This window comes from Cajanus cajan, chromosome 5 (assembly GCF_000230855.2).
Source record: "Cajanus cajan strain Asha chromosome 5, NIPB_CcT2T_4, whole genome shotgun sequence".
Lineage (NCBI taxonomy): Eukaryota > Viridiplantae > Streptophyta > Magnoliopsida > Fabales > Fabaceae > Cajanus > Cajanus cajan.
In genome coordinates, this window is record NC_138521.1 from 12,364,562 (window position 1) to 12,375,585 (window position 11,024).

Genomic DNA, 11,024 nt, shown 5'->3' on the forward strand with positions numbered 1-11,024 from the left:
GGCGCGAATTCAAACGGGAATCCTTACCTACTTCGAAAATTTCATCAAAACCTGCGAAAAATACTAGGAAACCAACATGCAAACCATCCAAAAGTTTACACTTCCATCAAACATCAAGAAAAACAGCTCATTTGCAACATACATCCAAAATCAAGGGAAAATCCCAAAATTTCACCCAACCCTGAAAAACCACGAAAACTAGTTTTTCTTAAATCTCAGCCAAAGATCAACCACCAACAAACAACAATTGAGTTTCTAAGACACATTCTCAACCAAAAACAGCAAAGTAACTAGCTTCCCTTACCTCGGTGAAGAATCCGAGCTTCAGGATCGCGGAGAATGGAGAAGAAGATGGAGGACGGACGGAGAAAATCAACGGAGAAGAAAGAAAACCCGCGCCTCTGCTAGCTTCCAACACAACTCCTCAGCTCCACCACCTAATGGTTCCAGAGAAAGACCAAAGGCAAAGAGAAGACAAAGAAAAATTTGAGAGTGAATGAGGGAAGGAGAAAAGAGTATGAGAGTGATAGTGTGGAAGAGAAAAGGGAACGGATATGGGGTCTCACACTATTCTCTATAGAGGTGGCCATAAGCACAATTACAGATAGCAGTAATGTAAATTCCACCCCGCTTAAGAGACTTTTTTGAGTAATTAAGTTTCAGCCAAAATATTAATTTGTTCTATCTGCTACGTCACTACAAAAAAATAGGTCATTACTGGCGGTTTCTTTTTTGCGGTTTCCATAAACCGCCAAAAAATGTTACATTTGTGATAAGGATACCAAACGCTGCAAATTATTGACACTTTCTGGCGGTTTTAAACCATAGAAATGGTAATTGTTATATGTTGGCACTTTCTGGCGGTTTAAAACCGCCAGAACGTTCAATAATTTTTTTATTAAAATTAAACTTAAAAAAATGAAGTCCAGTAATAACAGTAAGTATGCAGGGGCCAAAATGGATGCAAGCTACTCCCTTTTGAAAATTTCACAATTTCACTGACAATAGCAAAGATCAGAAAAGAAGAGAAAACAACATGCAAGAGCAAGAGGCGAAATTGAAGAAAACCAATTCGGAAGTGTGAAGTTTCTTTTTGTTTTCTTCTTCCATTGAATCCCATGGCGAGAGTGAAGCACACATCAGCTTCTCGCAAGCCTGGTACGTTTCAATTTCAAGTTTTTGCTTTCGATTTTTGCAAAACCCTCATTTCTGCAAACTCCTCCTAGGTAGGAAGAACAAAGCACCGCCCGCATCCACCTTCGCAAACTGTCTCTTTCTCTTCGCGTTTCCAATTTTTGAAATCCCTAACGACCTTTGTTTTCTGAATTTCAATACCGCGAATGAATCACATATGAAATATATTATTAAATGGTTTTGGGAAAAATGAAATTTAATAGAACCACAACTTAGAAGATCCAACTCTCTGGCTGATGGCTCTATAGCTAGGTCACAGAATCAGACGCAATCTCTGGCTGATTGTGTACACTATTGTGGCTACCATGTTTGCAACATGCATCCTGTATCCTTTTGTCATCCCTGTCTAGTCTCGAATCGATTGAACTTGTGTTAATATTGTGAATTTTTTAAGCATTTTATTTGTGTATAACTTGACTTTTTATACATATATAGTTGATGTATATGATATATTTCAACTGCTATGCAACTTTCACTATTATCGTGTGATGCTATCTGCTATATGATATATCAGATATTGGCCTTTCACCATTTTCTGCGTGAGATCTCAACACACACTCCTCATGTATATGACTATTTGTTTATTATTGTGAATTTTGAATTTGATTCCGAAGGAAATTACAACCCGCCGATTATACACAACCGATTATACACAAGGACCTGAAATGTGATAATATATTTATCAATGGTCATCAAGGAGAAGTTAAAATTGGAGATCTGGGGCTGGCAACTTTCTTGGAGCGAAGTAATGCCAAGAGTGTAATTGGTATGCTCTTTTGTGTCCCTGTACTTTATTTTGCTATACATGTGTGATGTATGAATCTCCCCTGCCCTTTTTCCTTGGTTTTAGCTAGTTGTTCATTTATTTATGTTGTTTGCAACAGAGCCATTATCTTTAGAGTTAGGGAACCCGTCTATGAAGAGTCAGCTAAAGGCATTAGCAGCTGTTGAGGGTAACTGCTTTTTTTTTTTCTTCCATATCTTGTACTAATGGATTGATTTTTTCTGTAATATTTTTTAAATGTAAAATTTCAAATCGCTATTTTCTTATGTCATTGAGATGAGCAACTCAAGTTTTTTCTTGATATTGGGCATCATCACCTCCTTATCACCACTATTTTCTTCTGTCAAAGCCTTCCAATTCTATTGTATTTAGTTTAATAATGTTTATAATATAGAAATATTTTACTGAATGGCCTTATACTCCCTTGTCCAGCTACACCATGGAAGAATTTCAATAAAAAGAAAGAGGCTGCCCTTAAGAAAAGGAAAGAGGGAACCCTTCAAGGTGATTAAAATTCACATATTTCTGACATAACTTCAATTAATCTTAAGATGGTATCACTTAGCAGTGTTGAAACCTTTAAGATAAATTTCTGTTAGCATGAGTGATTTATCTGGAATTCGAGTGTTAGCTTACCCAAAGAACTCAATCGAGCATTTCCTGGAAAATCTAGTTCAGAATAAACAGGTCGAAGATCCATAGATAAACAGGGTGAAAGCATAAGGCATGGCGAAAAACACTTCGTGAAGCCTCTGTGCACAAAGATAAATCTCATAGAGATGGCTTGAATGAGGATATTCATGCCATTGAGAAAAAAGCCCCCAGGAATTCCAGGGATGATAATAGAAGTAAACATAACAGTCACTATCCATGGATTCTTATTACCAAAAACAAGGTGAAATGGTTGGTAAATTAAAGGAAGGCTGACAAAGTACACAGTCACACTTCGGAGCATCACCTAAGGACAAAAATAGAATTGGTCTTGATCAATCCCCTGTAACTAATGGGCGAGGTATCCCCAATCACCACCTCAAAAATATAAAAAATTAAAAAACAAAAAAGAAAAAAAAATAAAATATATATATATATAGAAGTTTTTATGATCCTTTTTCATTAACTTGTATGTTTTCTTCTTTTTTCTTTATCTTTATCTATCAGGTTCGCAACTATTCTCCACCTCCACAAATTAACAATAGCATCAAGGTTAGCACTGTCATGGTAATTGAATTTTAATGCCGTCTAGCACATATTCATTGCCATTGTACAAACTGTGGCAGTAATTCACGTCCACAACTTTCTGTTAATTGAAAGTAACAATGACTCAAGCAATAATAAATTGAAGTTATTTCATCAACCTCAATCATTTCCTTTTAATTACCCATTTTTAAATGGTTATTGGCTTATTGCCTTGTGCTTTACCTCAACTGTTATTGGCTACTTTTATTTCTTAATTATATTTCATAATATTTTACCTTGTACAGATGGAAGTTGGAATTGAAGATTGTCTGCACATTGAATTCGAATACAACAAAAGCAAGTAAGCTGGTTGAGAAATCCAAATTTCCTAATGTTTCATATTAGATAAAATAATTAGACTAGTCTAGATAAATTTTTGTTCTTGATCTAGTCTCTTTTTAATAACATATAGTGCATAGCTGCAGTGTTTCTGAGTAAACACTTTTGATAGTGCATAGTCTCTTGTTTTGCATTATTCATAAATTTTCATTATGATTTTATATTTGAAGCAAGATTAATTTTGGGATAATTTACATATTTTGCTTTTGAGCATTGATCATGAATTTGATTGAGTTATTTAATATGTTAGATATGTTTTAGAATTGATGGATCTTAATGTCTTAATAATAAAAAATGTCATGCTAGACCTATGACTAGATGTTGTCTTGATTTTTTTTATAATGTTAAAAGTTGTAATTTAATGTATCATTATGTAATTATATTTGAACAAGAAACATACAAAACACATAAATATTATTATTATTATAGGTATAATTTACTAAATAAGTGATCCTCTAGTAAAAATTTTATTTATAAGTGTAGACACCCAATTTCGTCCGGGGGCATACAAACAAGGACATGGACCTCTGTTACGAAGGGAAGGAGCTCCTGAAACATGCCAACAAGAAGACAGGACTTCAAAGGGCACAAAATTACAAATTAAATATTTTTATGGGCCCGGAACGGGCTGTTCCAAAATCGGAACGGGCCGTTCCAAGGTCCGGAACGGGCCGTTCCGAGGCTCCTAAAAGGCCAAAAACCCTAATTTGGAACGGGCTGTTCCGAGATTGGAACGGCCGTTCTAGATTGGAACGGGCCGTTCCAAGATTGAAACAGGCCGTTCCAAACTCCTCCAAAAAGGGGTAAAAGTTTATTTGGAACGGGGCTGGAACGGGCCGTTCCTAAAATGGAACGGGCCGTTCCAAGGCCGTTCCAGACCAATCATGTGTGCTTATTTTGGAACCCAGAACGGGTCGTTCTGAAATCAGAATAGGCTGTTCTGGTTCCCCGAAACGGGCCGTTCCGGTTTCGGAACGGGCCGTTCCAGGGTCCAAATTAACCCACAACGGCCATATCCAGAACGGCCGTTTCGATTTTGGAACGGGCCATTCTAAACCCCCTTCCCGAAGTCTATAAATAGACAGCTGGGGCTCATTTCTCAGGACCCCAAAAATTTTGTCCAGACTCCCTAGAGCACGAAATTTCTCTCTTTTTCTCTCTCCTCCTCTTTTTGTATTTCTTGAGATTTTTGTGAGGCATTGTAGTGTGAAGGGTTGCCAAAAAGCACCCTAATCTCCATCTTTGAAGATCAATAGAGCTCGTTCAAGAGGTATTTCAGCTAATTTTCTTTTCTCTTTTATTTCTTATTTTTTTAATAAATATTATTTATAATAAAAATAATCATGTAGACATTTTAGGATTAATTGTATAATTTAAATTTCAAGCATGTAAATAATTATTAATAAAGGGGATTAAATATTTTAATTATTAATTCTTATTACTTTATCTTCATCATAGGGTACCGATTTAGGGCGCTGTAGGGGTGCTTAATACCTTCCCTACACGTAACCGACTCCCGAACCCAATTCTGGTTATCAAGGCCATTATTGGACTTTTAAAAACCTTTTCTTTTTTCAATGTTTTGAGTAAAACATTGGTGGCGACTCCATGAACTCATTTTTCAAAACCATTAATTAAGGATTAGTCTGGTGTCCGGACATTCCTTAATTGATGAGACTTTAAAAGGACGTCTAAACCATTAGTCGCAAGATCAAAAATTTTCGGGTTGCGACAGATGGCGACTCCACTTGGGACATTTTAAGAGGGTCAAGCCCAAATAAATGATGAAGTTAATAAAATAAGAATAATAATTTAAATATTTTTCCCCTTTACTTTGTTTGTTTATTTGCTTGGCTTTAATATTTGTTTGCCTGTTTGAATTCTGCACTTGTTGGAATACAAATTGTACATAAAACCTTTGCACACAACAGTTCCCCCTACACCCGGGGGCATGAGGGTATTAAATATAGGGAGTGGTTGACGTACGACCGGCCCAAGTTTGGCCTTGGAGCCTGCGAGCCTTGTCAGAAATCACACTCAAGGTGATAACCGGTCACTCTAGCCCGAAATACTGCAACAAACCTTAGAGTTTGCCATGTGACAGCGACAGAGATACTGGGTCCCTATAATGGGGGCACCTTGGGAGCCTTGAGAACCAGTGAGATTAGAACCATCCTGTACAATGCACTTTTCTTGACAGGGACCACAAACCAAGAATTTGAACACGATCGTTCATGGGTGTACGTTGATTGAGCATGTGTGTGTGCATTTGTTGTATTATTTTGTTCTAATAAGATGGATTGGAATTTTAAAATAAACAAACAGATAAAAAAATATAAAAATAAAAATTTTATACTCTTTTGTACATTCTTAGGTCAACATTCCATTAACATCATATAGGTAGTTTCCTTTTTGTAAAAAAAAAATCAATAAAAAAATCTCATCTTTACCATGCATCATTCCCCTTTAGATAATAGAAACATGATAAAGATTAGGCAAAAAAAATGACATGCATTCTAGATTAGCTCATTAATTTCATTCATTTTTATTAGCTAAGGAGGATTAGGTTGCAGTACGTATAGAAAGTTAAGAAAAGTGAATGCTCTAATGTACGGCATATCTGTGCTATAAAGAAAAACCCAAATCAATTTAAAAAAAAAAAAACAAATATTATGGTTGGGCCCTTGCTTCGATATGTTTGTTGAAGTAAGTCTTCTTAGAATCTAATATAGATTCTCACTTAATACTGCCGAAATCTATTTGAGCATTCACAAATAAACAAATTAATGAGACTGATATTTATTATTCTCAACTTTCTTTACATTCTGCATTACATTCATCCCTCCTTGTAAAAGAATAAATGAGAATAAAAAGGGAAATTAACCTATGTGCGTTAATCGGAAGTAATGGAAGCAAGCCATGCATAAAGAGTTGAGGGTAAAGAACTCCACAATCTTTAAGACGCCAATTCTTGCCCTAAGAGGATAAAGTTGTGTCGTGCAACCGTGAAATCCAAGTGGAATGGAAAAATGACTAGGAATGGATAGATCCACACTCCTAACGAGTTGCAAGTTAATAAAGAGAACCCGAGGAGAGCGAATCCCTCAAACACCAAGGCAAAGTGAATAGAGCTTTCTTGAAAGATGATTTCAATAAGAGAGAAGAATTGCTTATTAAGAAGCTGCTAGAATGAAAACCCGCAAAGGGCATTCTAGTAAAAAAAAAGAGTAATGTTTGTTCGAGTTGAAAATCGAGAGACAGCTTGGATGTTCCTCTTGAAAAGCAAGACTCCATAGAAAGCTCTATCATCGCTTCTACATATTCCTACTTCTTAGGAAAGGCTCAGGATATGGGTTGACAATACTTTCATGAGAGAAGAAGCCAAAGGGTCTCCTTCTACACGAGAACTTCTGAATTACCACATCCAAGCAAGTGTAGGACTAGCCCTACAGTCAGACAACCTAGGCCTCTCTAAGGGGCAACCTCCCTCTACTTCTTTGTGTATGAATCACGAACTCGGGGCATGCCCGGGCCCTCGAGCTACATTAAATGGGCACGTGTAAATTGAAAATTTCATTTCAATGCCATACACCTTTCTACTTCATTTCTCTTCTCCCTTTTATCTACTCTAAGCCTCGTCAACAAACTCTAAATGAACAAGTACATTTGAAGTAAGGACGTCATTAGAAACAATGGCTTTATATACCAAAAAATAAATAAATAAAAAAAACACATAAAGATCAATCAAACTTGGCATGACTTGTGGATAAAAACCCAAACGAAATCAGTGCAAGGGGCATCCCCCTTTAATGAAGTGATGAAAAATGATCACAAACGCTGCAAAGACAAAGGCCCGACAGGAAACCCACTAAGGGGGCTGCGCAAAAGTTAGGGCAAGATCTGTTAGGCAACCCACAATTAAAAAAGGGTAGCCTAAGCAAAAGTAAGGATAAAAAAAAAATGCCCGCTAGGGAACACATCTCAAGTAACCTAGGCAAAAGTTAGGACAAAGCAGCATCACGAGTTGAAAACCGAAAGGCGGCTCGGGAAGATCATTTAATCAATATGCAATCCCAAGTCATCGCTTAACTTTGAAGGAAATAATAAGCCAACGTGGAAAGTGATTTCCTCACTTTGAATGTGCTTGTTCATCAGCCTAAACCACTAGCCTACCTCGACCAACCATTCTTCTAAAATCATTTTCGAAAAAAAAAAATCTTTTCTAACAAAACTTCTACAAAAAAATATATATCTTCTTCCTCTTTTTCCTCTTGACCTATATGGCATTAAGATAAATTTGAGAGATACATGGAGTATGCACAGTGAATACTCACAAGGAAAAGATGGAGGTGTCCTAGAACAGAGTCTAGGTACACCTGATCTAAGGGCTAACATATCATATCCAGTGCAAGCGAGAGGGCTGAACCACACAAACCTTAGGTTCAATAAGCAACACTGAATTCGACAAGGCTAAAGGCTAACAATCCATGTCATTGATCAATGCGCATAGATTAATTTCTTGAAAGTAAGAATAAATTTGCATTGTAAGCATTAGCATAGAAGCATCATTGCATAACATGCATATGGCGCAAGTGTGCACAAAAGGGTATAAGTTCACAAAAAAATTTTAAAAGAAAAAATCCAATCCATTTCTACTTTGCATTTTCTTTTGCATTCTTGCATTCTTTGTGTGTCTATCCATCACTTGCTGGAGGAATCAAGAGGTCGAAGCACTCGTAAAAAAGATCAATAACTATACAGTGCCTTAAAATCCGAAATCATGTTAAAAAGCATAGCCCCAACAAGGGTATTCCATACAAGTGGTTTCATATAATCACTAAGAAAAAAGACACATCAACAACAAGACGGGATAGAACCGGACGAGGAAGAATAATCAAGTCCACAAGCATGAAGAGACCAGCACGCCTTACTCCTTAATTGAATGAAGGATGATTCAAGAGAATGCCAAGACTAGGAATGGTTTCCTTACCAAAGCCAGGAGTGGCTTCCAAAATAATACTCACCAATAAAGATTCAGCAAATAACATCATCATGGGATGTGATCCCTCCACCAATGATGACAACAAAATATAAAATAAAAAAAAGGCAAGCTTCGTACATGTTGAAAAAGCCGAAGCATTTAGAAAAATAAAACAGAAAAAAGGCCAGCTTCGTACATGTTGAAAAAGTCGAAGCATTTAGAAAAATAGCAGAAAAAGGCAAGCTTCAAACATGAAAGAGCCGAAACTAAACAAAAATGAAATTCAGAAAAAATCTACAAAAAGCAGAGTGCCTGGAGAGGCATCACAATACTCAAGTGGCAGGGGCAACATTGGAATCCCTGTCAACCATCTACTTCTCTGCCCACCAACACAGGGGCACATCAAACATCTCCTGCCCGTTCACTTAGGGGCAGTCTTTCATTCCAACAACACCAACAAGAAGACACCAAGTACAAGAACAACGTGGGTTACCTGACCTTAGTGAAAGGGTTGCTAGATCCCTGAAACTAGTACAAGAAAAAAGTGGGTTACCTGACCTTAGAGGAGGCCGGCTGAAGCCTTAGAATATCAGTCCAGCTTGGAGAGGCTGAGCTACAAAACTACTTCAACAAAAAAGTGGGTTACCTGACCTTAGAGGAGGCCGGCTGAAGCCTTAAAATATCAGTCCAGCTTGGAGAGGCTGAGCTACGAAACTACTTCAACAACAAAGTGGGTTACCTGACCTTAGAGGAGGCCGGCTGAAGCCTTAAATATCAATCCAGCTTGGAGAGGCTGAGCTACGAAACTACTTCAACAAAAAAGTGGGTTACCTGACCTTAGAGGAGGCCGGCTGAAGCCTTAGAATATCAGTCCAGCTTGGAGAGGCTGAGCTACAAAACTACTTCAACAACAAAGTGGGTTACCTGACCTTAGAGGAGGCCGACTGAAGCCTTAGAATATCAGTCCAGCTTGGAGAGGCTGAGCTACAAAACTACTTCAACAACAAAGTGGGTTGCCTGACCTTAGAGTGGGCCGGCTGAAGCCCTAAATATCAGTCCAGCCTGGAGAGGCTGAGCTCATAATATACTCCCTCTTAAATAAGCAACAAATAAAGGAATACATCTATCACAAGGGAAACAACGCAGAAGCACTAGAGAGACGAAGGGAAGACCCGGACGAAATGTCTACGTCTTTCCTTGCCTTTGGAAAAGCAACACATTACTATTCCAAAGGACAAGTAAAGAGGGGCAGCTGTAGACACCCAATTTCGTCCGGGGGCATACAAACAAGGACATGGACCTCTGTTACGAAGGGAAGGAGCTCCTGAAACATGCCAACAAGAAGACAGGACTTCAGAGGGCACAAAATTACAAATTAAATATTTTTATGGGCCCAGAACGGGCCGTTCCAAAATCGGAACGGGCCGTTCCAAGGTCCGGAACGGGCCGTTCCGAGGCTCCTAAAAGGCCAAAAACCCTAATTTGGAACGGGCTGTTCCGAGATTGGAATGACCGTTCTAGATTGGAACAGGCCGTTCCAAGATTGGAACAGGCCGTTCCAAACTCCTCCAAAAAGGGGTAAAAGTTTATTTGGAACGGGGCTGGAACGGGCCGTTCCTAAAATGGAACGGGTCGTTCCAAGGCCGTTCCAGACCAATCATGTGTGCTTAATTTGGAACCCAGAACGGGCCGTTCTGAAATCAGAACAGACTGTTCTGGTTCCCCGAAACGGGCCGTTCTGGTTTCGGAACGGGCCGTTCCAGGGTCCAAATTAACCCACAACGGTCATATCCAGAACGGCCGTTCCGATTTTGGAACGGGCCGTTCTGGACCCCCTTCCCGAAGTCTATAAATAGACAGCTGGGGCTCATTTCTCAGGACCCCAAAAATTTTGTCCAGACTCCCTAGAGCACGAAATTTCTCTCTTTTTCTCTCTCCTCCTCTTTTTGTATTTCTTGAGATTTTTGTGAGGCATTGTAGTGTGAAGGGTTGCCAAAAAGCACCCTAATCTCCATCTTTGAAGATCAATAGAGCTCGTTCAAGAGGTATTTCAGCTAATTTTCTTTTCTCTTTTATTTCTTATTTTTTTAATAAATATTATTTATAATAAAAATAATCATGTAGACATTTTAGGATTAATTGTATAATTTAAATTTCAAGCATGTAAATAATTATTAATAAAGGGGATTAAATATTTTAATTATTAATTCTTATTACTTTATCTTCATCATAGGGTACCGATTTAGGGCGCTGTAGGGGTGCTTAATACCTTCGCTACACGTAACCGACCCCCGAACCCAATTCTGGTTATCAAGGCCATTATTGGACTTTTAAAAACCTTTTCTTTTTTCAATGTTTTGAGTAAAACATTGGTGGCAACTCCATGAACTCATTTTTCAAAACCATTAATTAAGGATTAGTCTGATGTCCGGGCATTCCTTAATTGATGAGACTTTAAAAGGACGTCTAAACCATTAGTCGCAAGATCGG

At 38.1% G+C, this 11,024-nt stretch overlaps 1 long non-coding RNA gene across 3 annotated transcripts; it reads left to right on the forward strand.

The window, feature by feature from the left end:
- Window positions 1–956: 956 nt before the first annotated feature.
- On the forward strand, window positions 957–10,592 carry LOC145958232 (uncharacterized). 3 transcript variants are annotated; one of them, XR_014433887.1, is made up of 7 exons: window positions 957–1,158; window positions 1,227–1,960; window positions 2,079–2,147; window positions 2,411–2,482; window positions 3,137–3,196; window positions 3,460–3,515; window positions 4,037–10,592. It is a non-coding gene; the product is annotated as an uncharacterized LOC145958232 (long non-coding RNA). The 3 variants fall into 3 exon arrangements; XR_014433886.1 differs by having other exon boundaries at window positions 3,137–3,181; XR_014433888.1 differs by having other exon boundaries at window positions 1,809–1,960; window positions 3,137–3,181.
- Window positions 10,593–11,024: the final 432 nt, after the last annotated feature.